At 52.1% G+C, this 25739-nt stretch overlaps 1 protein-coding gene across 5 annotated transcripts in view; it reads left to right on the top strand.

Annotated features, from left to right (window-relative positions):
• Sema4d (semaphorin 4D) overlaps positions 1-25739 on the top strand; it is a 105038-nt gene that overhangs the window by 25625 nt on the left and 53674 nt on the right. For 4 of the 5 annotated variants that reach the window (XM_042278486.2, XM_006976850.4, XM_006976849.4 and 1 more), the window contains exon 2: positions 1509-1577. The exons of the other annotated variant lie outside the window; for it this stretch is intronic. The gene's annotated coding sequence lies outside the window, so the exon portion shown is untranslated. The remainder of the gene's footprint in view (positions 1-1508; positions 1578-25739) is intronic. 5 annotated transcript variants of the gene reach the window in all.

The raw sequence follows: 25739 nt of genomic DNA, 5'->3' as shown, positions 1-25739 counted from the left end.
CAGGCTGTGACTCACTCTGGTCACCTGCTCGTGGTCCTTGAGGCTGTTTCCATGGTTTGGTGCAGTGCAGAGAATGTCCTTCGTCACACCTTTGTGTCTGAGTGGGAACAGGTCTTGGTCCTTTTTCTGTTGCATTAATTGGGTAATTTATAAAGCAGGGAGCTTTATCCATCTTACAGTTTGAAGTTAGGGTGTCCAGGGGCAGGGTGCTAGCATCCGTCAAGCCCCCTGATGTAGGGTATCATTTTAAGGGCATCATCACATGGTGAGACAGACCCAGCATGTCAGCATGGGTCTCTTCCTCTTCTTTACACCCTCTAGCATCATCATGGAGGCCATACCCTATGACCTCATCTAATGACCTTGCAGAAGCCCCATCTCCAAATACCAGCAACACAGGAGTGTGGAGATTGAGTTTCACCCTCTTAATAATGACACAATGGCAGCCACATTTCAACACATGGATTAGGAGGTTCTCTTCCAACAGCAGCAGGATGTGTCAGGAAACTCCCAACGTCAGGCCAGGCGGCTGCTGTTCCTTCTCCCTACTGGGTTGGGAGTTCCCGGAGCCATCCCCATCTCTGGCTGGTGACTCCTCCCCCCTGATGGAGCCGGGGACATCTCCTTTACCCTTTGTGTGGTTGATGGCACTGAACCCTCACCACCTCTGATGTGCCCTCTGCAGGTTCATGCTCTGGTTGGGGACACTGGGGACCTCAGGAGCTCCCAGCGAAGGTGGCCTTAGCATTTTCTGCCTGCCTGCTGTTCCTATGCCTCCTTTTGTGTGTTACATAATAAAACCCTTTCTGCTTTTCTTATTCAAAAACAAAAAACCAGTTCTGGTATTCTGGTTTCTTCTTTCTCGATCTTCTACTTAAAATGGTTGGCTGTGTACTAACGCCAGTATTTCTTAGTGTGTTGTTCAAGTTTAGGGGCCGGATTGGAAGTGTTGTGCTAAAATGTCGTGCTTTAAAAAAGCCTTTAAAATGTTTGTGTGTGCGCGCGCGCACCGCAGCTTGCTTGTGGAAGTCAGAGGAGAGCCTGTGAGAGTCAGTTTTCTCTTTCCATTTTGTGGGTACCAGGAGTCAGACACAGACTGTCATGTTTGGGGGCCAGCACCTTTCCCTACCAAGTCATCTCATTTGCCCCCAAATGCCATGTCGTATGATGACTGGATTATCTCTCACAGCCTGTCATCTCCTGCCTTCCTCCACACAGCAGTTCTTAGTTTGTGCTGTGGGAACTGCTGCTCTGGTTCCTGGTTAGCACAGAGGGAGTAACTCAGGGAGTAAGTCAGACGCTGCCTCCACCCTTCCCGTTCCTGGAGGGGGTCGCCCAGCCGTGCTCACCTGGCAGAGGTGCTGTGCACCATGACAGACTTCTCTCTTGGGCAGTGCCCTTGCAGAGTCTCCTGTGTCCGTCCTTCCGTCTGTCCGTCCGTCCGTCCGTCTGACTGAATCACTCTCTTTGGTTCTGCTAAGATACCTCCTTTCCGATTCTTGTTTCAGACTCTGTTAACACCACTGGAACACGGCCAGGTGCTGAATGCTGACATGTCTGACCATACTGGTCCCTAGGTGAGTAACAGAATCCACCTGCCAAGGAAGAGTCCCCTTGGGAGGTGACCCGCGAGTCAGCAGTTGGTTCTCTTCTGTACCCGGCCCACCAGTGAGGAGAGGATTAAGAAAAGTCTGTCCATGAAAACCGAGGCATTCTTGCCAAAGGGGTCACTGTCCGGATGAGGGGTGTGACTTGAGTGGCATTGAAGGCCCCATGTGGGTGGAGGGGGTGGAGGAAGGCTGCCAGCATGGGGCTCTGGGTGAACCCATTTGGATGGTAAATTCCTCACTTTTCCTGCTGCGACATAAAACCCAACAAAAGCAGCTTACAGAAGGAGGGTTCGTTTTGGCTCAGTTTAAGGATAAAGACTATTACGGCAGGTAAGGTGTTGCTGCCGGCGGGCGCTTGAGGCAGCTGCCTGTTGAGTTACATCTGTAGTCTGGAAGCAGAGGGAAACATGCCGGTGCTCAGCTGCTTTCTTCTTTCTATTCAGTTTGGAGCCCCTGGGATAGAACAACCCACATTTAGGGCAGGTCTTCCAGCCTCAGTTAAAGCTCTCTGGAAACACCCTCACAGACCCGTGGGTTTCCATGTGACTCTAAATCCAGTCGGTTGACGGTGAAGATTCACCGTCAAAGCACCTGGCTCAGCACCAACTTCCGACTTCCAGGCAAGACAGGAGGGAGCTGGGTAGAGTCCCTTACCCCTCCCTAAAAAATCCCCTGGGGATTTTGTGTTCAGGAGTGCGTACTGGCTCTTTGAAGGTAACCTGTCTCCCTCCCTAGGGAGACTGAAGAGCTTCTGTCTCTGCTTCTTTCCTGTCCTCCCAGCCACTGCTTGACCCTGGGGTAGAGATGTCGTCTGTGGAGGTGGCAGCTCAGATATGAGCTGGGAGGGTGACGTGCCAGCCCTTTGTGGTCACTACACTTGTTCAGGGTGGTGGACAGTGGAGGCTTTCTGGGTTGGCCTAGGGCTCAGAAGGCCTGATGCACATGGACCCTGGTGCACACGCCTGTGTGTGGTAGCTGTGCCATCCTGGCCCAGTAGCTCCAGGAGGGTGTTGGTTGTCTTTTTGTCACAGATGATGGTGAGTTCACAGTATGGTGAACGCAATGCTCCTAGCCATTTTCTCGGGAGCATCTCCAGCCTTGGCCGTAACCTCCTCTAACCACTGTGACAGGGCATCCACCTTCCGGAGCTGCTTGGCCTCATTGTGCCAACCCCATCCCAGGCCCCCAGGTGCCTACCACTTCCAGAGCTGAGGGGAGAGGCAGCCATGCAGACCCCATGCCTTCCACGGCTAGGCTAGAGGTTCTGACTAAAGGTGTGTAAGAACGCGCCTGCACCTGGTGGACTTTCCAAACATGGCTTTTGTGTCAGCCTAACTCAAGTGTCTTGAGTCTCGACTAGAAGCCCAGCTGGTTGGCCAGCTGGTAGCACAGCCCCCTACGGTGGCTCAGAGGTTTTCCAAGCCTCAGCTTTCACATCATGGATACAGTGGTCCCCTTATGTGCAGTTTCGCTGTGTGCATGTTTTGTTCCCTGAAGTCAACACGGACAGAGAACAGTACAGGGAAGCATCTGGAGAGCAAGAGGAGAGGGCTCACGCTTGTACAGCTTTCTGCTGTTCAGTCGGATTACGAACTGCTGGTGATATCTCAGTGTGGCTAATTTTCAGAAAGAAACTGCTGTAGGTTTCTGCATGGTTGAAAAAGCATGGCGCCCGCTTCCCGGTGTCAGTCACCCAGCAAAGGTCTTGGAGGGTAGCGTCCCCCACCCCAGGATGAGGGGAGTGCTGTAGTTTGCATATAAAAGGCTGTCTAGAAAGGAAATACTTAGGAATATTAAGCTGTATATTGTAGAGTTTGCATTGAGGTGGAAACTAAAATAACTTTTCAGGATCTTTCCCAGTGTGAAGTGTCCCATACAAGCAGCTTTGCCTTTAGTGGGTCCTGGGAGTGGGGACAAAGCAGGCATTGTCCTTACTGGTGCCCCTGGGGGCCCATCTCTATGACGCCATGGTGGAAATCTAGCCAAGAATCCAAGAGTGGCCTCTGGGAGAAACTGGTGTGTCCAGGCAGGGAAGGCAGCAGCCAGGAGGTTTTGTGAGGTCTGGCTAACAAGCAGTGGTTTGGGGGTGCTTGGGTACCCCTTGGGTCTGTTGGGAATACTGAGAGGGCAAATGTCAGGATTAGGGACAGGCCTTGCTTGGTGGCAGGTTGCAAGTTTGTCTCACCTGCAGGGCTGTTCTTAGATCCACACTCTTGCCTTGAGTGTGCTGGGGGCACACAGTATGGGGAGCAAAGTGTTTCCAGTTTTCTTGCACTTTCGAGGCTGCCCGAGCTTTCGAAATTCCCCATCTTTCTGTGCTCAGGCTGACTTGTCACAGTTCTGTAGTCTTTCCTGTGTTTCGTTTTCCTAGTTTATTTTGTTTGGTTGTTTGAGACAGGGTCTCATTATGTAGCTCTGGGTATCCTGGAACTCACTATGTAGACCAGGCTGGCCTTGAACTCATAGAGATCTGCCTGCCTCTGCCTCCCAAGGGCTGAGATTAAAAGTGTGTGCCACTAGGCTCAGCTTCATCTTTCTTGTTTTTTAAGATGTATTTAATTATTATATTTATATGTTTGTGTTTGTATGGGTGTATGCCACATGTGTGCAGGGCCTGGCTTTATCTTTATTTATTATGTTTCTATGTTTGTGTTTGTATGGGTGTATGCCACATGTGTGCAGGGCCTGGCTTTATCTTTCTTTGTTTATTTATTATATTTATATGTTTGTGTTTGTATGGGTGTATGCCACATGTGTGCAGGGCCTAGCTTTAATCTTTCTTATGTTTAATTATTATATTTATATGTTTGTGTTTGTATGGGTGTATGCCACATGTGTGCAGGTGCGCAAGGAGGCCAGAAGGGGGTGTGAATCCCCTGGACCTGGATTTACAGGTGATGGTGAGCAGCCTGCAGTGAGTGTTGGGAACTGGATTCTGGTTCTCTGCAAGAGCAAGAAGTATGTGTCACCTCTGAGCTGTCCATACTCTCTCCAGCCCCAGCCATGGTCTTCCCAGGTCCGTTGTGTGTACACTGTTGTACTGTTTAAGTGTACCCAGCCCTAGTAGTCTCAGCTGAGTGCACATAAGTGTGCTCCCCTTGAGTGTGCTCATATGCTTTGGGACTGACAATTTATGTAAAGGAGGGTGGCCTTATTTTTAGTGTCTAAAATACAAGCTTTGAGCAGGGCCACCATAGCTTTAATTAAATGATACTAAAATGGGAGATAATTACTTCCATGTGTTTCATGGAGCCTGGGAGGGTCTCTCTGGTCCTGTGGGTACAGTCCTGGGAAGTTATGACCTGGAATAATGCCCAGGTCCTTCCCCCTTGGGTATCCAAGGTCTAGTAGGTGCTGATCCAAAAGCTCAGAGACCCATTAGTATATAGAACTCCTGCCTATGTGTCATCGGTCAGACATTAGGGTCCACAATGTAGGTCACCAGCAGCCATTGCATGAGAAATATGCAAAATGGCAGGTCCTCCAGTGGCTCTGATGTGACAGGAGACGTGGGAGTTTAGTACTGTCCAGCCACTTCAAACCCAAAGGGGCCAGCCCTGACCTGGGACTCTGCCATTGGCCACAGCAAAATGTCCATGTACAGTGACTGGAAGCATGCACACCTTCAGCACACTTGGAACCAATCATTTATATTAGCAGCCATGTGTGGGCCAGGTTGCTCTTCTGTGCTTTAGACCCACATTGCCTAGTCCCATAAGTGAGTACTGTGCCTGGCCCAGGTGCTGGAGTGTGGCTGTTCAAAGCCAAAGCCTGGCGTGATGATTCAGCCCCCAGAAGGGATTATGTATGCCTCTTTCTGAAGTGTGTTAAGTACATAGTAGAAGGTTTATGTATTGGATTAAATGAAACAGATTATTAGAAAGTATCTACTCTCCTAACGTGGCCATCCATGGCAGTTGCAGTGGCATGTGCCATCTCTTGAGCAGCGTGGATGTAGAGGGCTGTGGCTGTCCTGGGTTTGAGTTTGCTCTGATCCTGCTGGGGCTGGACCAGTGGGAAGCGCTGCAATTCCTGGTTCCTAAGGAAAGTTCCTAAGCAGTCTCTTGAGGTGCTTGAGAGGGTCACCACACTGACTATGTTTCTCTTGAGGCACCAGCCCTGCCTTGCCTGGATGAGCCCTCATCCTGAAGGCTCAGCACTGTGCGGGCTTCCTTTGCCCTTGTCTTCTGTGGGGGGTAAAGATGCAGTGTGCTTGTTTGTAGCTGATTCGCCACATCATGGCCGTGTCCTGAATGCATTGGTGGCCTGCTCAGCCTGCATGTCATGTTTATGATGAGCCCACTGTCTCTGGGGTGGAGAGCCACCTTGTAAATACCTTTCCCCCCCAATGCCATGTGACTGGCTGTGGCAGCCGGAGTGGAGGGGCTGCCACAGCCTGTGCAGCTGTGGGGAGCCGGCACAGTCCTAGGAAAATACCCCAGGCACTCCCACATCTGGCCAGGCTATTAATATCCCACAAAGGGCTCCTTTTTCCCTGTGGAGAGCCTGCATGTGGTGATGCTGTCATGCAGATGAACAGAGCCCATGAATCGGGCCTTGCAGTGAGCGGCTTTCTGGGATGCCCCACTGAGTTCCCATCTACAAGCCTGGGTCTTCTGCAGTATGTGGATGCTGGTTCCCAGAGGGCAGGTGGAACTGTTGTGCCCCAGGTGGCCTGTTGCAGAGAGGCTGGTCCTTCTCAGCTGTTTCTACTCACACTACGTTGGAAGAGTTCTCTGTAGCCTACCATGGCCAGGCAACCAGGCCTCGGTAGATGGCAAATTAAGTTAAACTCCTGGGGAAGACAGACCCCAGGTGGGATCGCCAAGGTCAAGTGGGAGAAGAGATGGTGTATGGGTTCATGGAGGATCTGACCTGTTGAAAAGGAAGGGCTGCCAGGACATCGGCCACGGGTCTCATCTCTTAGGGTCTTCATGTGCAGAGCTGGTCCCACAGGGATACCCCCTAGCTGAGCCCTTCTGGTCCTCTGAGCTGGAATGCAGGTTTAGAATTGGATAAGAAGCCCTCCCCAGATAACCTGTGTCTGCTGTCTTCCCCCTCCTGCAGCTTTGTGTTTAGAAGTCATGGCCACCATGATCCTAGGTGTGGTGTGTGCTTGACTGACCCGAGGGGCAGCTCATTTGAACAGGATGTGCAGACCCCTGTGAACACTGGTCTGTTCTCTTCCCCTGAGGACCTGGAGGCCTGCGTGTGTTAACCGTGTAAGAGGGTTGGTGCAGGCAGTGCTCCATATGGGAGCACACCCCGCTCAGAGACCCACACTGGGCCCTTGTGTTCTCTGCTCTTCCAACTTGCTGCAGATTGTATAGCTCCCCTAGGGATGTCAGGCTCTGACCCTAGTGCCTCGCCGGTTAATGTGGTCTTGTGTGAATAGCTCGTGTGGCTATGAGCCGATTGAAGGTCTTTTTCATGGAGAGTTCATTTGGGCTTATCTGGGAGAACCTGAGTACAGTCACAGGTGCCCTCGTAGGAGAGGGAGAGAGGAGTCAAGCTGCTGTGGAGAGATGGCTGTGTGCGGATGGGTGGACCCTGGAGCAAAGGGCTGCCAGGACGGGTTTTACCCTACCTGCCAGGGCCCCACGGTGCCTAATGTTCTGTCAGACATCGCTCTGGGTGTCTGGAGGACATTCTGATTTTTTTTTTCTTAACGTGGTGTGTGTGTATGTGTGTGTGTGTGTGTGTGTGTGTGTGTGTGTGTGTGTGTGTGTGTGTGTATGTGTGTGAATGTGAGCACATACATGCCAGGACATGGTTGTGCCATACATGCTTGTTTGTGGAGGTCAGAGGACAACCTCAGGTGTTGGTCTTTTTTCACTTTATTTGAAATAGGGTCTCTTATTATTATTATTATTATTATTATTATTATTTTCTTTTTGTGTGCCACTCATTGACCCACGATCTGGGGCTTCTCCTGTATCCACCTTCCACCTTCCTGTAGGACAGTGGTTCTCAACCTGTGGGTCACGATCCCTTTGGGGGTTGAATGACCCTTTCACCAGGGCTGCATATCAGATATTTACATTATGATTCATAACTGTAGCAAAGTTATATAGTTATGAAGTAGCAATGGTTGGGGGTCACCACAGCATGAGGAACTGTATTAACGGGTTGCAGCCTGGGAAGGCTGAGAACCACTGCTGTAGGTGAATTGGGGTTGTGGGTGGATGCTACTTCATTTGGCTTTCTGTAGGTTCTGGGGACACGAACCCAGGTCCTCATGCTGGTGCAGCGGGCACTTTCCCCACCGAGCTGTCTCCCCAGCCCTAGATGGGGCTCAATGAGATGAGATTACTCTTTTAATCCAAGGACTCAGTAAATCAGAAGGCCTTCCCTGTGTGGGTGGTCACTAGTAGGGAGGAAATGCCTGCAAATCGCCTGTGAGCTAAGGGGTTTCCAGTTGCAGATTAGAGATGCAGCCTCTTTAATCACAGGGGTCAGACCTCACCTTGAATGTCTTTCTCTGTGCACATCCCATCAGTTCTGCTCTTGAAAGAACCTGGAGGTACCAAGAACCCCACGAGCAAGGACCCTCTGCAGCCACCAGACACAGGCAAGCCTCGATGTAATTCTTGGGGGACTCTGGTCCAGTGACAGTGACTTCCAGCCTTCCAGCCAGAGATAGGGGAGAGTTAACTCCTGTTATTTTAAGCCTCTGGGCTTTAGTAATTGGTGAGAGCAGCCACAGGAAAACAGGAAGTCAGAATAAACAGCACTTCCACAGATACCCTCAGCTGCATCAGACCTGTCATTCAGAGGCCCTGACCTTGGGGCAGGCGGGGCACTGCTGGGTCACAGGGTGTGTGGCTGTTGACTTTGGTAGAACTTGCTGGCCTAGTTTGTGAAAGGCTCTGACTGTTGGTCTTGGTACCCTGTTCCCAGTTCCCTCCCTCTGCAGTGGCAAGTGTCTGCTGGAGAGTGATGTGGTCACACTGCCCGTCCCTGAGCCCTGGTGAGTGCTTCCAGCCTCGGGTCCTGTGACTCTTCAGCTTCATTCTTTGCTACCACTTCTGCTGGGTGGGCTGCTCCTCTTGCTCATCAGCAGGGGCTGAGTGTTCTAGATATTTCTGCTTTGAAGCACCGATTCTCAGTTCTTAAAAAATTTGAAACCCTAATTCCTGATTCTTAAACATTTTTTTCCTCATTTATTCTCTGTGTGTGGAAGTGGGGCGTCGGGGGTACACACTTACCAGGGTGCATTTGTGGAGCTCAGAGGACAACCTGAGAGTCAGATCTCTCCTAGCCTGTGGCTTCTGGAGATGGAACTCCTGCTAGGCTCATCGGCACGCACCTTTACCAGCCTAACCATCTTGCTTATTCCCAGTTCTGCCTTTTGCTGGCTGCTTTTATGAGCATCTCATTGGCCAGCCAGGTGAAATCTGTAATGCTCAGGTCTTCTTCTTTGTGTTTAAGGTTTGTGGTGTCGGTGTTAAGATACAGTGGCTTTTGTAGGAGTTTTATTCAGTGAATTTGAATTGTAATGCATGGATTAAGGTGTTTGAGGGAGGGCTTCGAGTGTGTGTGTGTGTGTGTGTGTGTGTGTGTGTGTACACATGTATACCGTGGCTTGGGTAGAAGTTAAAGGACAACTTGCTGGACTCAGTTTGCTGCTTCTACTGTGTGGGATTGAACTCAGGTTGTCAGGCTTGGTGGTGGGTATCTTTACCCACAAAGCCATCTGTGACCCTAAAAGGTGTTTTGGGGGAGGAGTTTTTTGGGGGGGCGCATGAATTGAACTTCTGCTCAGTGGCTTCTTCATGTTCTTCATAAAAGGACATTCCGCTGCTCCCCAGTGGCCTGTTGGCCTTTTCACATCCGAGTCACTTTGGTGACCGTTCTATGGAGCGTGCTGACGCAGTGATGGAGTCCCCTCTCTGTGCCCTGCACATGCTCTTTTAGCACAGTGCTGAGAGAAGATTCTTCTAATGCATGGATGACACATGCCCCCTCTGCCGAGGACGGTCAGGATGCACAGGGGCTGTGCTGAAGGGGCTGTGGGGGAGGGCAGGGAGAACCAGGGAGGAAGGGAAAGCCACCTTCACAGCACTCTCTCGGGGCTTCCGGCAACTTCTAGAAGCCTGCGAAACTAGAACTGAGGATGTAGCTCAGTTAGAGGAATGCTTGCCCAGCCTGTGTGAAGCCCTGGGTAGGTCTGATCCCTGCACTACGTAAAAACAGGCATGCTGGTGCACATCTGTAATCCCAGAAGGGGGTGTAGTTCAGGGTCATCTTGGGCTACACATTGGTTTGAGGCCAGGCTGGGCTCGATGAGATCCTGTTTCAAAGTCAAATATGAGCAACAAAAATCCAAATATGAAGTCAGTGAAGTCAGAGTGTAAGGCGGTGGGCACCAACCGGAAAACAGCCTGTGCTGGGCACAGCAGTAGAAGGGCAGCATCTGGGTGGGGACCTGCCCTCCTTCTGGGTATCCTTTAGGTGTCTGTGGTCTGACCCCGTCCTCCAGGATGGGTGAGTGCACATATGGAGGTAGTGTGTGCACCAACGGTTGGCGGGTATCTGAGGGTTGTTCTGAGCCCACATCCACATGCTAAGGTGACCTTGAACTGCCAGGCCTGATCTCCTCCTGAGTATTGTCCCTAGACATCGCCTGCCCCTCTGGTGGCTGGTGCCCATGGCTTCTGAAAACTCTGTGTTGCTGAGCTGGCTAGGCCCCACCCTTGCTGGGAGCATGGTGAGGTCAGGCCTGCTGCATTTGCCTGTGTGTGACCCAGCCGCACCCGCGCTGTGGGTGGAGATGTGGAGTGTTGCAGGTGCTCGACCAGACACAGGACCGACAGCCTGGGCCCCCAGCTCCAGGGTAGGTGTGGGATGAGGTTGGCCAAGGTGTCTGTCGCCGGGCCGGGTCTGTCTACCCATTTGCTGGACCCGGGCAGGCAGTCAATGGCTGCTTGTTTCATGGTGGCGGTGATGTTGCTGGGCCCTGGCTCTGCTGTGGAGGGATGAGCACTGTCTTCCCAACATCCAGCATTCTGCAGGAGCAGCAGCTGTGGTATGGCTTCAAGGACAGTGAGAGAGGTGGATGACAGCTAGGTCTAAGGAGCGGGGAGACAGAGGGGCAGGGCTTGGGGGCAGGTGGGTGGAGGATAGGCCTTGGGGGAGGGGGGCAGATGGCCAGAGTGTCTGGAGGTGCTAACAAGACCCCGTGGGTCTAGTGGATGTCAGGGCATATTCCCACTTACACTTTTCTTTCAGTCCCTCCACAGCCTGGGACACAGATACTCATCTCTTTTCAGGGCTCCTCATTTCATGGGCTCGGCCCTGGGGCAGGAGTGGGGTCATGCTCCAGCTGTCACCTGGCAAGTCTCACCAGGAAGTGGTGGGGAGTTTCCCAGGGGGCCCACTGGGGCGCAGGTGGGCCTTCTAGACTGTGAGTCATGGAGGGGAGAGGAAGTGACTGGGCAGGTGATGGAGGGCTGCCTGCCTGCTCTTCTGCATCTGTGTCTTGGGTACTTGTGGGGTTGAGCCTTCCTTCCTCTGTGGAAAGGCTGTCTTGTCAAAGCTCCCCGTGAACAGCAGAGGGAAGCTGGCCCCAGCCGGACTTTTTATTTCTGTATATGGCTTTCTGATCTCCCTCTCTGCTGAGCCGTCTCAGGTCTGTGATACTTTGACTCTCCTGGTTTCCTCTTTCTTTTTGTGCTCTTGGGACATAAGGGGCCGCTCCACACTGTCCTGGCAGAGGTGCTTGGGTTGAGGCAGACAGGAAGGCCAGCGAGCAGGCTAGGGTGCGGCAGCCTCCCTTGGCTTTCATGGTTGTCCAAGACCATCTTAGTGCTCCCCCCACTGACCTTGACTCAGGCATCTGGACAGTTTCTTGGGTCTGAGAGTGTGGCCTGGCCTCTGGGAAGGGAGGAGCCCGGCCACAGGTCATGGTTGGTCGGGAGACACAGCCTCCTTCATAGACTTGATGGGTGTTCATCCACATACCATGCTCTGTGTGGGATACTGGTGTGGTAAATACATAAAGGCATCTGGGGAAGGCCTTTAAAGGAGGCTGGGGGCGGGGCTGAGAGGGAGGCTGGGGGCGGGGCTGAGAGGGAGGCTGGGGGCGGGGCTGAAGGGAGGCTGGGGGCGGGGCTGAGAGGGACTATCAGTTTTGTCACAGACATTCTTGGGCCTATGCTGTGACTCGCCTCATGGTCACTCTAGAGGAGGGTGGACACACTCCTCTCCTCTTTCTCCAGTTACCAGCCCCTCATCCACAGAGACTGCTCCCTCTTGCTTTCATCCGAGGCTGACGTGTAATAGATCAGAAGCAAAGTGATTGAGCTGTTGGGAGGAGACGGAAGAGGAGAGGAGCTGAGGAGCCAGGCACCAGGCAGCCCTGATCCTAGAAGAAGGCAGTGCTATCCAGTTCTGCTTGGAGCCCCTGGAGCCCTAAGGCAGGGGGATTGGCCCTCTGCCCGTTTTCTCTTTCCTGTTCTTGGGAACATCCTGACATGTCATCTGGACATGACCCGCCTCGTGCCTCAGCTGAGACCTGGCTTTTACAGTCAACTTTATGCCCAGAGGCCAGGCCCTGCGGAGCCCAACACCATGTGTGCTGTTCAGAGCTGCAGCTTGCCCACTGACGTGAAGGGGAACACGCCCAGCTGTGTCCTGCATGTGTGTAGAGGGAGTGCATGACCCCACTCCTGCCCCAGGGCCGAGCCCATAAAATGAGAAGCCCTGAAAAGAGATGCTTATCTGTGTTCCAGGCTGTGGAGGGACTGAAAGAAAAGTGTAAGTGGGAATTTGCCCTGACATCCACTAGACCCACGGGGTCTTGTTAGCACCTCCAGACACTCTGGCCATCTGCCCCCCTCCCCCAAGGCTCCTTTATGTATTATCTATTGGGGAGGCTGATTTGGTTTAAGGCATTTCTTTCAGCGTGGTGGCAGGTAGGTTTGGTTGGGCCACATGCACGGGGTAAGGGTTGATGAAGTGATTACTTATATTGTTCTATTATTAAATAAAACTTGAGAGTCAGATATCTGGGTAAAAACCTGATTGATCAGAGAAGTGACGGAGAAGTGAGCAGTGACCTCTCTCTCTCTCTCTCCTTCCTCAATCCAGAAGGGCCAAGAATCTTTCTAAGTCCCTCCCTGCTACTTCCTGTGTTTCTCTATATGTCCTGGGTCCTCCAAAGCCCCCATGGCTAATTCTGGTCAGCTAGTGGCTAGCTCCGCCCTCTGATTCAAGGTAAACTTTATTGACAGTCTCAGGAGTGTCAGAGTGTGATCAGAATATCCCACAACAGGTTGAGGCTTGACTGGCGCTGACTGGTGCTGAGGAAGCAGTTTGCCAGGGGAGGTGGCTGTGTTCTTAGAAGGCCTTGCTGTTTGAGTGGCTAGGAAAGCAGGCTGCTGATCAGGAGAAACAACTTTGGGAACTTGCACCTGGCAAATCTCCACATTACTTTGTCATTTTGGGGAAAGACTACTAGAATAGAGAAATCATAGGGTCATTGTGGGCTGGGTTGACCCCTGCTGGCCCAAATCTCCACTTAGGATCAACTCCAGTCCTCTGGCCAAGCCAGCTCATCTTCAGCACCCAAGTAGGACTGACTACCATGTCATACTCAGGTACACATCCTACATACACCCCGAAGCATGCTCCCATGTTGCGCCCCCTGCTTGATTCCATGAGGGTAGCTCTGGTCCCCTGCGGACATTTGGTATAGTATCTGACATCAGCAGGTACTAGGGAATATGTGTAGGTGGGTGTGAGTAGGTAGTGTATGTGGTACTAGGGAGGAAGACTCCTCCTTTTCAGATCAGGGGACATTTCTCCAGAAGGCCTGGCTCCTTTACAAGCAGACTGAGAGAGCTGACATGGAGAGAAACAGCCAGTAGATAGGGTGTTGATGAGAAATGGATCAGACAGCCAACTGTGCTATTTTGAGGTACAGAGCTGAGATTTTAATCTGAAGGAAGCAGAGAGCTATCGATGTTTTGTTTATTCTTTTTATTACATTTGTGTATGGTATATATGCATGGGTGCGTGCGTGTGTGTGTGTGTGTGTGTGTGTGTGTGTGTGTGTGTGTGTGTGTGTGTGTGTGTGTATGTGTGTGTACTTGTTCATATGGAGGCTAGAGGCTGGTTTTGGCTAAACTGGCTGGCCAGTGAATTCCCGAGATCCACCTATCTCTATCCCCCAACTGCTGGGGCTATATGCACTGCCACCTGCTTGACACTTTTACGTGGGACCTTGGGACCCCAACTTGGGTCCTCTTGCTTGTGTAGCAAGCACTGAACCACCTCCCGAGTCCCTGAAGGTGGCTTTTTTTTTTTCTTTTCTTTTTTTTCCTTCTTTTTAAAATAAACATTAGTCAGAGCTGGATTTTAGAGATAGTTGTGCAGCTATACTGTGGAGAAGTGGGGGGAATATATGTGGAGAGAGGGGTGCAGAGCAAGGCACAGGGAGTAATAGAGGGTGGCTACCAGTCAGCCATCTGGGGGCTTTGTGCTCCTCTCAGAAATTCTGAGTAGCAGCTGGATTGACAGCCCGAGCCCTCCAGTGTGAAGGCGAATATATAGGCAGACTCCGTGAGTATCCCTGAGTCCTGGGAGCTAGAGGCAGTTTGCTCCTGACACTAGAGGCCAGAGGTGTATGGTTGTAGATGCTCGGTTTGGAAGCTTATCACTCTGGGCTTGAGCTGGCAGTGGCTGGCACTGGGCAGATAGAGTGACCCTTGGTTGGCTCTTAGCAGTGGATGGACGGCAGCAGTCACTGCAAGCTAGCGCTCCAGTTCCCCGTGGCTCCTACCAGCAGCTAATGTCGTAACTCGGAAACCTAGGGTGAATCTAGGACTCGGCAGCCCTTGAAACCTTGTGACCAAGGCCTTCAGTCCCTCATCTTTGGCCCTCTGCAGCTCTCTCTGAGCTGGGTGTGGTGGTGCACACCTTTATCCCAGCACACACTCAGGAGGCTGAGGCAGGCGGATCTCTGTGAGTCTGAGGCCAGCCTGATCTACGCTGAGCTCCATGTCAGGCTGAACCAGTGACACCCTGTCTCAGAAAAGAAAAAGCCTTTCTGTACTGTCCATTACTCTCTTTCTACTGTCTTCGTCTCTGTTGCTGGCCGCTTACCTCTTCAGCCTGTGTGTGTGTGTGTGTGTGTGTGTGTGTGTGTGTGTGTGTGTGTGTGTGTCTGTCTGTCTGTCTGTCTGTCTGTCTGTCTGTCTGTCTGTCTGTGTCTGTGTGTATTTATGTATACAAGTGAGGGTGCATGTATAGTTGTTTCTTTTTTAACTTTTTGCTCTCAGGGGGCCGACACCCAGCTCCCAAATAAATACACACTTATTCTTAATTATGAATGCCTGTCCTTAGCTTGGCTGTTTCTTGCCAGTTTTTCTTAACTTAAATTATCCTGTTTCTCTTTAACTATGTTTTACCTCTGGGATTTTTACCTTTCTTTAGTCTACATGTCTTACTTTGCTTCTTATTCTTTGGCTGGCTGTGTGGGTGAGTGCCTCGTCCCTGGTGTCCTTCTCTCTTCCTTCTCTTGATCCCCCCTCTCCCTCATTTATTCTCTGCCTGCCTGCCCCACCGATTTCTCTCTCCTGCCTAGCTATTGGCCATTCAGCTCTTTTTTTTTTTTGACCAATCAGGTGTTTTAGGCAGGCAAAGTAATGCAGCTTTACAGAGTCAAAAGAATGCAACATAAAAGAATGCAACACATCTTTGCATCAGTAAACAAATAGTCCACAGCATAAACAAATGTGACACGTCTTAAACGATATTCCACAGCGGCATGGATGCACGTCGCGCACGTGGAGGCCCACGCGCAGCCTGATGTGTCGGTCCTCACCTTCCACCTTGGTTGAGGCAGGGTCTCCTTACTGTTGCTCTGTGTGCACCAGGCTAGTTGGTCGGTGACTAGGGATTAGCCTGTCTCTGCCTCCCCTCTCACTGTGGGAGTGCTGGGGTTACAGCCGCACACCGCTGTGCCCAGATTTTTTTTGGGGGGGTTCGCGGATCCAAGTGCAAGCCTTGCACACTGAGAGATCTCCCCAGGCCCTTCAGCCACTGCCTGGCTGCTGTGGCCAGCACCGCCACCGTCACGGCTGTTGCTTCTTCTTGTCTCCTCTTGGTGCTGCCAGCTCAGCCCACTCAGCTTACGATAACATCAGAAGAAGGCAAAGACCATTGGAAGAGCCATCTGCCGGGCCTGGGCCTTTCGTTGCGACATCGGAGGACAGCACAGGAAAAAGAGTCTCCTGACAAACTTGAAAAGTGAACCAAACAGTCTGGTTACATGGCTAGGAGCAATGTGTGGCAAGGGTGTCTGTGCCAATTTTGGCACAGCCCTTCACACACATGAAAGATTGTGTTTGCCCCAGCCACAGGCCTTCTGGGAAGGTGTGCCCTCTCTCGTCCAAGTGGGAATATCTGTTTGATAATCTGGAGATTGTTCAGGCTTATGTTGCTCTGGAGTAGTGCTGCGTTCCCACCGTGCTCGAGTAGCTGAGTGGTCCTGACTGGAGCTTGTCTTCAGCCATGGTTGCCGTGATCCCCGCATCGGTTGGAGTATCCTCAGGGTGGCCAGCGAGTGTCCGGAATGGCCTGGCTGACATGAGGGCACTCTAGCTGTTTCTTGGGCCCGTGGTTCCCTGTTCAAGGCCTGTCACATGCCCTACTCCTGGCAATTTTAATCACTTACAGACAGCATTTGAAGGATGTTTACAGTAGGTCAAGGCCAACACAGAATTCAAATCTCTAGTATCGTTTAGCAGTACTTAATCGTATATTCGAGTATGCATAATCATGCTTAACTTTTCTTTCCTAGTTCATCAGGGAGAGACATGGGTCCCTTGGCCCGGGTCAGGGGATGAGAAACCAAAATAACAGTGGTCTTGTCCTTGGTGAGTGTGGATAGGGGTGCCACAGCCTGATAGCTCCGAGAGCGTGGTGGGTTCAGAGGGACGATACCGACATGCTTGTTAGTTCTGCTGGCCCATTCTAGGTGAGCCGATCAGGCTGGCCTCATGTCCCTGGCCTGCCGCTTCCTGAGCCCCTGGCAACCTGATGAGGGTGACCCAGTAAGCCCCGCGCTGATGTAGATGTATTATGTGGCATGCTCTTGGACCAAACAGGGTGAGTTAATGCTTGTGAGTGGCGCCGAAATGTGGTGAGCTTGGTCACGGGCCAGCTGGTTTTCATTTGGCTGTAGCTTGTACAGTAAATTCCTCACTGTTTTCTTTTCTTTTTTCTTTTTCTTTTTTAAGGTTTTGCTTTGTTCTAAGGAAAACACACATAATTTTGAAAATAGACACCCACTCTTGCTTTTTACCATAAACAGATTGCTGCATTGTGTTGTGGGATCTGGCCTGGCTGCAGAGGCCTTCGATGTTTGCTGAGCTAGTGCCTCTGAGACGAGTCAAACTGACTGCGGCATGTTCAGGGTGCGGGTGGTGCTTGCAGGTGTGGGGAAGCATGAGTCTCCGTGCTAATTAAAAGCCTTCAAGTTTTTGTTTGTTTGTTTTTTGTTTTGTTTTGTTTTTTCGAGACAGGGTTTCTCTGTGTAGTTTTGGTGCCTGTCCTGGATCTCGCTCTGTAGACCAGGCTGGCCTTGAACTCACAGAGATCTGCCTGGCTCTGCCTCCCAAGTGCTGGGATTAAAGGCTGTACCACCACCGTCTGGCTTTTTGTTTGTTTGTTTGTTTTAATGTTGTCACTAATCTCAGAAGAAATATTTGGTTCTGTGGATGAGCTATTCTCCGAACTTTACTGCCGAGGTGCCTGGGTCCCCTTTAGGTTCAGGTCTGGCTCAGGGTCTTATAGGACCAGGTAAGGAGAGCATGTCTGAGGGACCAGCATGTCTGTTCCTCTGGAGGGTCTCAGCCACACACACCAATGGCTGGGGTGGGAAAAGCCTTGAGGCTGTGGATGATTGATAAAAAAGTGTTTCTCTTAGGTCAAGAAGGTAGCCCTTGGCTGTGCCTGGTGGGCAGCGGCCTGCACAGCGTGGGTGCTGGGCAGGGTTAGTCCCTCTCCTCAGGTCCAGCCCCCAGTCTCTAAGGCAGCCTTTCTCCTTCTTAGCTTGCTCCATGCCCTGAATCAGCCCATATAGGAAAACAATCAGGCCCACATTGTAGAACAGCCCTGCTATTTACAGGGCAGAGAATGGGGACAGGCTTGTCCCACGACCTGCAGAGAAGGCTCACCACAGAGCCTTGTCCCACTGCTGAAGGGTGCCTTGTTGTAACAAGAGTGGACCCAGCCGCCTGCAGCACGTCCCCTTCACCCCATCCCAGACTGTACCCCCAACTCATGACAGAGGCTCCATGATCAAGACAGACATCTCAGGCAGGCAGAGGCCCCACATGAGCATCCTGAGTGGTCCAGAGGAGTCCTAAGTGCCGATCCTGCTAGCAGCCAAGGGACACAGTGGCCCGAGCAGGGCTGGAGCCCAGCTGCAGAAAGGTATGCAGGGCTAGTTATGGGGCTTGCTGTTCCAATGGCTTGCGGCTAAATGGGGTACCCTGAGTGTGCACCCTCCCTCCAGGAGCCCAGATGGCTGGTGCCTGGGAATGGAGGGAAAAGGTACCTAGGCAGAGGGTGGAGGCTTAGTCTGAGCACATGGCTGTTCTGTATCTTGAAGGTAGTGGACATGGCCTGGCTACAGAGCCAGTCCATCACTCAATGGTTGGTTGGTGCTATCTGGCCTGTGGCTAACCCTGGGTCCTTCTTGTGCGTAGGTCTTTGTCATCCGCACATGCTGGTGCTGTCTCGGGTCATGCTCTTCTTTGTTGTCTGAATTCATTTATCTCAGGTTTCTGTCTCGAATACACTCTGTGGGGAAGGAGTGGTGGCCTGGAGCCACTGGCTTGCTGCCTGTGGGTGTGGCCCTGGCAGGGACCTGCATGGCCCCAGAGCCCGGGGAAAGGAAACCCGCTCTACTAGCTTCAGCAAAGCCACAGATGTGGCTGCTGTGTAGGACAGTGGCACAGCTGGAGTGCCACCATGCCACTGGGGTCTGTAAATCAAAGACTCTGATGGCCCCTGTGTGTGGAAGTCAGAGGACTAGGGTGTGTGTGGTCCTAAGGGTGGGGACAGGGAGGGGCCAAAAAATTATAAGCCAGGGCCAAATGACAGTGCGTGCCCTGGAGCTCCCGGGACTGAAACCTTGGGACCAGAGTCCAGAGCTTCCCCGAGAATGGGGCCTTCCAGTGGTGTAGTGACTTCTAAAGTCAGAGACTTTAGGTGCGTGTATTCCTGTAACTTCGCATGGTCTCCAGTCCTGAGGCTCTTACTCAGTCGGCAGACATTGCTCACACCCCCAGGACCTGCCCCTTCTCTACCTGGCTCTAGTGGAGCTCCTGCAGACCACGTGCTATGGCAGGTATGCTGGGAAGTGTCCTCCAGTGACCCCGGCGAAGACAGCTTGCTCAGGCAGCTGACTCAGGCAGGGGTAGTATGGACTTCCCCTTATTAAAATACCAATCTGTTGCTTCCCAGAAGGAATAGGCTTCACCTGAAACAGCAGCAAACAAGTTGTGCCCACTGTGGGCATCTTCCTGAAGGCTGGCAGCTGCCTGCGAGACAGGATCTCGGCTGTGTCCGCAGGCCTACTTAACGTGCCCTCTCCTTTCCATTCTCCCTCACTGGGTCCCAGGAAGTCTGTGGCTGTATGGATGGACATTCATGCCCTTAATCCACAGCCTCTGTTTCCCTGAATTCCAAAAGAAATCGGGAGACAAGACATTGGCGAAGAAAAAAGGACTAATTTACAGAGAGAGAAGGAGGCAATGGCCAGCTTATACTTTCTAGAAACCATGAGAGAAAGGCCAGGAGATCTGCAGACTGAACCGTGAGAGAGCTTTGGGGCGTTCCTACAGTGGGGTCGGGGCAGCTCGCACAGGCTGAGCAAACCACTGCCTTTGTCTCCGCTGGGGCTGTTCCTTATATATTCTTTTTACAGGTTGGGCTGCTGACAGACACTTCTGTTCACTTCTTTTGTCTTTTTCATGAGTTTATAAAGGAACGAACACACTCCCTTATGGCATTGGCAGACATCCTTAGTTTTGGTTGATTTCCCTTCCTTATTCTCCCTGCCCCTCCCCCCTCCAGTATTTCCCTTTCTGCTTCCAGATGACCTATGCTCCATCCATCCATCCATCCATCCATCCATCCATCCATCCATCCATCCATCTCCTCCTCTTCCTCCTCTCCTTTCTCATTTGAAGCCTTTTTTCCCATCTCATGGGGCCTTTTCTACTTTCCTGGCTCCCCCCACACCCACGTCCAGTTAAATATTTAACAATTAGAAGCTGGGATCTGCACGTAAGAGAAGTACAGAGAGAGTTGTTTGTTTTTAAGTTTGGCCCAGGGAAAAAGGGGTAGACCTTCCGACTCAGTGATTGCCGGTTACGAAAGAGACAAGAGTCTTGGTCATGAGTTTTATGGGATGGCAAGTGGAAAATTCCTACCTGTTCCTTCCAGGGTCCATTTCGTTGTTGGATGTTGGATGCAGGTTTTTCTTTGGAGGTCAGCTTGACCTGGCTTGTGCTGGACTGCCACGCATACCAATGGGCGGGGCACAGGTGTCTCTCCTGTCTCCAGGGCTCTAGCCCCCTCTCTCAGTTTTGGATTTTAGTGACAGGTGTGCTCTTCTGGGATTTGCAGAATGTAATCATCAGAGTACTGCTGCGGGGTCCACTGCTTCAGGGGGAAGGGGACCCCACTTTCCAAGCCCTCTTCCCTGGGGCCTGTGAAGTAAAGTAGTAAAAGGCAGATCAAGACAGGCCTGCCGACTTTAACATCCTCATGTGTATTGGTGCCTCTCAAAAGAACTCAAACTCCACAGATGCAGACTCAAGCTTCAGATCCATTTAAATAAACGGTGATAAGTCACCGAAGGGGTCAGACAAAAGAGGGCGGGGTGGGAGTGGGGTTGTGTAACAGTGACCTAGAAAGGTGGTAGAGGAGGGTCCGTTTCTACCAGCCTCATCTCCTCCCTTCCTGGTGTGGGATAGACAGTACCTGTGCAATGAAAATTGAAGTCATGTCGCTTAGCCCAGCTTTTGTTACTGGAGCAGTTAAGAGTTAGAGCTTGGGGCCTAGCAGCCCCAACAAGCCAGGCTACCTGTCCTCAATAAGCCAATTAAAAAAATAATTAATGGTGCAAAGCAGGAAAAGGAGATTTATTCAATGTGATCATACTGGGAAGAGGAAGAAAGAGGTCCAGTGGGGACATCCCAACAACATACACTCCAGGGGCATCTGTCTTCCAGGGTCCTGAGAGGTCTGCATAGTTAAGCAGTCCTAGTCATATGTGGTCCCAGCCATCAGTGACCAACCATTGGTCAGCTCTAGTCCCTCCTGCAAGGTGTTCTGACAAGTTGTGGACGCATATGAGATCTCTTCCTGGGAGATGAATTCCTCTGGCTGGCACAGGCTTCAGGCATGTCCTGCTCCCAGGGTGAGATTCCTGGGGAAATTCCAATTTCCTGGGGTCCATTGTTTCAGTAGTCTGATAGCCAAAGGGAGGGGCATGGGGGTCTTTTAGAATATCTTCATTCCCGCCAGGATCCGCCAGGATCCTTCAGATCTGCCTTCAGATCTCAACAGTGCTGGCGACAGAGCTCGAGTTGGCCTGGGACACTGGGATCCTGTTTGCTGGTTGTGGTTATCGAGGAAGCCTGCAGAGCTGGGAGAAGCCCAGTGGCACACCCAGGAGCCTAGGCAACCCTGAGATTTCAGCCAGCCCTCCACAGCTGTTCTGTAATGTATCTGTGTTGTTTCGAACCAGTGAGTTTGGAGTCTGTTTCAACAGCAGTCCCAGGGAGGCATCCTTGCCCCGTAAGATGTAGTCCTCACGGGGAGGAGCATCTACACCTTTGAGAGACAGGTGAGGTCAGTGATGGCGCTGCTGAGCAGGGATGCAGGAACTCTGCCTGTGCCCCTGTTGGTGTGCCAAGGGCACGAGACCTGCGGCCACTGCCACTGGCCCAGCAGGAGCTTGCAGTGGCCCTGTGGGCCACAGGTGCTGCATGCCTGAGATGGAGGCGACACAGAGGGGCTGGACAGATGCCATCTGATGGAGGATAGGTGAGATTTAAGGACCAAGGAACGTGGCTTGTGTGTCCTTACTCCTGGGAAGGGTCAGCAAGGTGGGGAGTGTGGTGGGCATCACCAGGCCTCAGTATCCCCAAAGGAACAGCAAAATGTGCCAGAACCCAGCAGCACTGCCGTGTGTATGAGTCCTAGCTACTCAGGAAGCTAAGGCAGGAGACTCATGTGAGCCCAGTCGGTCAGGGCCGTCTTGGGCAACATAGGCAAGACCCTCACTCCTCCATCTCAAACTAGACAAAGCAACCCAAAAAGTCAGACCATGTTGGTCAGCTGAGGAAGGGCCACAGAACAGGCTCTTCTTTGTTCAGCACTGCCTTAGCCCCAGGGACCTGTGTGGTGTGCTCTTTGTGTGAGTCTTCTCTACGTTTAGAACTAGGCAAGCAGCCATGGGCTCTGGGCCGGCAGAGCAGAGAGGTCAGCATGAACAGAGCTTAAAACAAAACATTTTCCTGGTGCTTCTGTTGGGTGTGCCCAGGAAGTGGAGCCAGCCAGCAAGGTGAGCTTTGTAGAGGCCTGGTGGCCTGGCTGCCCTGCTGTGTTCTCTGGGTGGCAGGGTGCTTAAGGTGCCATGGACACACAGCACAGGCAAGGATGTGACTCCCTGGTCCACTCCTCAAGGTGTCATCTCTGCACACGCTGCTCTGGTGAGCATGGATCCTGTGGACTGGTCCCCAGCCCAGAGCGATGCCCCTGCTGCCATTGCTGGCCACTCTGCACCCAAGCGCCTGCCTCTGTGGCCTCCCAGCCTCTCCTGGCCACCTCTGTGTCAGTTCTCTGTCCACAGGCTGGCTCTGGAATCCTCTCTAGTGCTTGAAGAAGGACTCTGTCTTAGTTACTTTTTTTATTGCTGGAAGAGACACTGTGACCAAGGCAAGTTATAAAAGAGCATTTAATCGGGGGCTTGCGGTTATAGAGGGTCAGAGCCTGTGACTATTGGGGCGGGGAGCATGACGGCAGGCAGGCAGACATGCTGCTGAAACAGTAGCTGAGAGCTCACATCATATCCAGAAGTTAAGAGAGTAAGACTGGGCTTTAAACCTCAAAGCCCGCGCCAATGGCACACCTCCTCCAGCAAGGCCATGCTTCATAATCCTTCCCGGAGCAGTTCCGCCAACTAGGAACCGAGCATTCAAATATAGGAGCCTATGGGGGCCATTCCCATTCAAACCACCACGCTTTGGCTGCCACTTGGGGCTTGGAGCATCCCTTCAGCTTACATGTTTGCAAGAGACAGAGCACTGGGGCCCATGTAATGATGTGGGCGGTCAGGTCCACTTGGGATCTGGCCAGCGGATCCTTTCCTTTGTGGATGGTCTTAGATGGGGTGTCTAGGCTGCCCTTTTCCGGTTGGAGAGTTGGCTTGTAAGTCGATTGCCCTTCAGGCATGATAATGGACCACAGAGAACAGGTGTGAAGATGATGGAGGCACAGGTCAGAGCCAGACAGCATAGCTGTGAAGATAACAGAGGCAGGGCCTAAGGTGATAAGTACCTGTGAGGTAAACCTGAGTGTGCACAGGGGCTTTGGGGTTTTCAGGGCGCAGATCTCAGTTTGGATGAGGCTGATTCTCTCTAAAGATGTCAGAAATTCCTGGTGAGTATTCCGAGGCGAGATGCATCAGAAGAGAGGATGCAGAGGTGGGGAACATCTGTGGTTGGAAACAGTGCACGTGGTACTAAGGCCAACACTGACAGAAGACCCCAGCCACATGCGGAGAAGACCCAGAAGAGTGCAGAGGGTACCTGAAGCGCCTCTAAAATTCCTCCTTCCAGAACTGAATGCAGGTAGTTCCTTTTGTGTGCAGGTGACAACGTCCAGGTCAGCCTAGGTGCCACCATGTGAGACCCACATGCACCTCGAAAGCAGAAGCTGCCGCCCCTCCAGGTGTGGGTCTGTGTGCCGCTGCCCGGCCCAGCCTCCAGGCTCCGTCTTTGGGACTGAGGTTTTAGCGAGTAGCCCTGACTTACGGGCTCTCCTATTGTTTTGCATTTACTATTGTATTGTTTGTCTGGACTTGCTGAGAACTGCTGACATGCCTGGCTGTGCAGCCTGTGTTGCGCACCCTGCTGTTATTATTTACTTAGCCCTTCCTGATGGACCAGCATATGTTAGGATAATTTTTGCTCAGAAGCCACCAGGAGATAAATATCTCCAAGCTGGCATCCCCTTGAACTTGAGGGATGGCACAGGCCCAGGAAGTAAGCATGGCGCATGGCGGAACTGTCAGGCCCCAGCTCACTGCCCTCATCTGGGGCCCTCTGCGCCCTCACTGCCCTCATCTGGGGGACGGGACGGGACTGTGTACAGAAACTGGCTCCAGAGGCCCCTCTGCTTGTTGGTAGAGGTAAGACGAGGCTGAGTGTGGCTTATGGGTGGGCTGGGTCGGGCTGGACAGGGCTTGCTGGTTGGGGCAATGTTGCTAAAAAACTTCCTGTCCTTGCGAAACTTTGTGATGGCCTCCCTCCCTGTGCTGAAATCCCCTTCCCATGACTGAACTGTTCCCTGAACTGTTCCCCTGTGTCACACTCCCTGCCCCCTCCCGGAAGGCTGCCCGACTCACAGCTCGTGACTTTCCCACCTTTTATTTGTGGAGATCACTTCTGTTTCGCCTTGAGACGGGCAAACCCCCCCCCCCCCCTGTGATTGAGCTACTTAAGGAAAATCCAGTGTCTGTGTGGAACCTGCACACCCCCACTTGGGCGTCATCTTCTTGGGGTTGCTAATGTGAATGCAGCGTACACCCCATGAGTAGTGTAAAGAATAAGGACGAGTGTGTGTTCATTCAGACCCAATGGTTTTTGCATGTGTATTTGTATGAGTGCATGTTCACATGTGTGTGGGCACACTTAAGTATGCAAGTATGGTATGCAGGTATGGAAGTATGGTGTGCAAATATGGAAGCCTGTAGTTTTCCTCTGTTGGACCACCACGTGTAGTTTTCTCACACAGGCTCTAGGATCGAACTTCAGTCCTCAGGCTTGCAAGGCAAGCACTTAGCTCGCTGATCTATCTCCCTGAGCCCCAACTTCCTATGCCTTTAAGCTCATGGACGCCTAACAGCCCTGACACAATGGGAGCTCCTTGTGGTCCCAAGAGTAGAGCCCCTCCCTCACACAGCTAGCTGCCCCTGGGGTACATTGGGGGAGAAGATGGAAGGGACCTAGGGGATGCCTGTGAGGAGTCTTCACTAGGATGTCTCATCAGTCATTGGCGTGGAAGGGCCTGGAATGTTCTGGGTCTCAGGAGTAGGCACTGAGCTCAGTTAAGGACAAATCATTGTCTCGAGGCAGGGATGAGGCTCCAGGGCCACCTGTCATTTGTATAGGCAGCCTAGCTTATCTGGGTGAAAGACTGTTCTATAATCTTGGCTTTTCTTTTTTCTTTTTTTTTTTTTTTTTTGTTTTTTTTTGTTTTTTTTGAGACAGGGTTTCTCTGTGTAGCTTTGCGCCTTTCCTGGAACTCACTTGGTAGCCCAGGCTGGCCTCGAACTCACAGAGATCCGCCTGCCTCTGCCTCCCGAGTGCTGGGATTAAAGGCGTGCGCCACCACCACCCGGCAATCTTGGCTTTTCTAGCTGCTGGGATTTCTAAGGTTTGATGTTCCAGGCCTGGCATGAGGCAGTTCTACATATCAACCCAGTATTCTTTTCCCATACTCAGGGATGACCCATCTCCTTCCTGTGCCCCCAAAGAGATGCAGCAGTGGCCATGCCGCCCTGCAGCAGCTGTGCCGCCGAAAGACAATGGTGCATTGGTGTCTGGTGTCAGTGACTCACTAGCTCTCCCATGCTCCCGGTGGGTGACCCACCGTGCTTCATCTGAATCATCTAGGAACTTGCACAGCACAGAACAGGAGACCTGTTACCCACTCTGGCATCCCTGGCCTGCTGGCAGACAGTGCTGTTATAAGGCTCACCAGACCAGACGTACTCAGGGCCAGGGTCTAAAATTCAACCCAGAGTTCCAGGCCCTGGTGCCCTGTACGGGGATCTAAGCTGCCAGGAGCAGAGGGGCTTTCGTTAGCGGGACAGTGAGG

Source organism: Peromyscus maniculatus, chromosome 5 (genome assembly GCF_049852395.1).
Source record: "Peromyscus maniculatus bairdii isolate BWxNUB_F1_BW_parent chromosome 5, HU_Pman_BW_mat_3.1, whole genome shotgun sequence".
Lineage (NCBI taxonomy): Eukaryota > Metazoa > Chordata > Mammalia > Rodentia > Cricetidae > Peromyscus > Peromyscus maniculatus.
Note: the sequence above shows the minus strand (reverse complement) of the source record. Positions and strands in the feature narration are given on the sequence as shown.